Here is a 2,500-nt window from a genome sequence, read left to right on the forward strand (position 1 = left end):
TAATAATAACAACAATAGTGATAATAATAATAATATTAATGATGATAATGATACTAATGATATTCGTAACAAAAGAAAAGAAACGCGGAGAAAAGAAAATGTCTTTTGAGAATATAATAACTCTACTAGTGTTAACCACAATAAGAGTAACGTTAGGCATGAGATGGAATTTTAGCTTTTCCTTTTGTAAATAACCTTTAGTATAATCCCAGATCTCGCCAGTGCCCTTTTCTGAACACCATCGTATATAAAGCTATCGTATAAGTATGCAAATATTCCACACAAATCATCATACGGATTTGAAAATACAATGAATAACTTACCGAAAAGATGTTCCTTTCAAGTGTGATGGTGATAGATGTAAACGCAGGTGAACATCACGTATCGTTTGTCTTCATAAACCTCTTGATAAGAAATATATGTGTTCAAGTGCAGTGACGCACAGCACTGGGTTTCAAATGGAACACGCATAAACGTATATTTTTTCGTTAGAGGCGTTTCTCCTCGAGATAATTGAGGAGAAACATGTGTGTGTGTGTGTGTGTATGTGTGTGTGTGTGTGTGTGTGTGTGTGTGTGTGTGTGTGTGTGTTTGTGTGTGTGTGTGTGTGTGTGTGTGTGTGTGTGTGTGTGTGTGTGTGTGTGTGTTTGTGTGTTTGTGTGTTGTGTGTTGTGTGTTGTGTGTGTGTGTGTGTGTGTGTGTGTGTGTGTGTGTGTGTGTGTGTGTGTGTGTGTGTGTGTGTGTGTTGTGTGTGTGTGTGTGTGTGTGTTTGTGTGTGTGTGTGTGTGTGCGTGTATGTGTGTGTAATGATTTCCTTATGTATTTTTTTTAATGTACAATATCAAATTTATTACTATTTTCATTTCAATTTCTGGACTTGAACTTATCGACTGATCTTCTTAAACTGAATATGGTTTATAGCCTGGGCATAAAGTGACAGAGTGGTTGCAAATACTTTATTGAAACGTAACCTTCAGTTTTAAAAAAGACACGCAAACTATACATAAGATATATAATGAAAAATATTTTTTTTAGATATTAAATTTCATTATCATTCTAAAAAAGGACAAAAAACAAACAAACAAAGTACTCAACTAATACAAACGCTTGGATGAAAAGAGTAGTGGTATCATGATGAACAAAGCTTAGTGAAGAGCATTCGTGATTCACGTGCAATAACGCCATTTTTGGGGCCAACTACCCAACACCGCTTATTGCCAGCCCTGTAATTGGTCCCCAAACAAGGATCACAAAGGACGCTGACTGCCCCGCGATCATGTTATGAGTCAACGACACAAAATGATCAATCCGCAGCAACGATAATCAGTGATTGCTTTTGATTACGTTCCCGTTTTCTGTCAACGTTGATTACATTTTCATCGAAATCTTAATTAGGATAAAAGTTCTACTGGTAACGATGATGGCCGACGCTGATCTGGGCAAAATCAGATATTACTTTTGGCAATCAGGAAATATTTACGGCGGTCGCAATCAGGAAAATAACACCGCTAAATCGTCTGGCTGATGACGGTCATTCATCGTTAAGTATTTGCAGCGATTGACAGTTATGGGAAGTTGAGATATTGGAAGAAAATCATAAAAGATATACATTTGAGTTGATCAGTTGGTGGTCCTCGAATAAAGCTGATGATAATGTGATGTAACGATTAGCTTTCGTCCATCAACGGAGAATAACCTAAAATTCATAAGGAGGTCCTTGAAGGCATGGTATGGCACATGCATTCATCATGAAGTCCGAGTACACATCAGTTGATCCTAAATATCAGATCAAGTGGTACTCGAGAAAAGCAAGTGCTGTAACTGAGTGCATGAGATGATCCTCGAACACACGAGGGAGCTCCCCGACTCCTCCACTGAACCTTAAACACAGCAACTGGTCCTTGAACATCAGGTAGAACACATCAAGTCCTCGAGTGCATCCTCTGCTCTTCAAATACAATAGGCCGCGCTCGAATACATTAAGAGACCTTATGTCCCGGATGTATGAAGGTCCTAGAAACCATAGGAAGTTCGCGAATACTCCACAGGAAATTGCTATACGACTGGTCCTCCTCGATTATGTAAAGTTCTTGATCCTTTTAGTCTAGCTCTAAGTGACGTTGAAAATGATCTTGTTCACTGAGGCTGTTTACATCCTCGTCATTTACGTTTTTATTCTTGTAAAGATAACAACGACATGATTATTATTTATTATCTGTCGTATAATCACAATCAGCCATGCCAAACTATTATCCTCCCGCCCCCAAATATCACTACAAAAGCAGAATAGTCATAAAAATGATGATGAATGTAAAAGATCGCCCCTCGCGTATTTTCTATTCCTCTCCCTCTCTCCCCTTTCTAAAGATATTACGCAGTGAAAAAAGATAGGCATTAATATATGTTCTCTTTTATTCAGCAATTCATTGCCTCGCTCTCTTTCCTTCCCTCTCTTCCTCCTCCTCCTTCGTTTCCCCTTCGCCCCATCCTCTTCCTCTTC

This window comes from Penaeus chinensis, chromosome 15 (assembly GCF_019202785.1).
Source record: "Penaeus chinensis breed Huanghai No. 1 chromosome 15, ASM1920278v2, whole genome shotgun sequence".
NCBI lineage: Eukaryota > Metazoa > Arthropoda > Malacostraca > Decapoda > Penaeidae > Penaeus > Penaeus chinensis.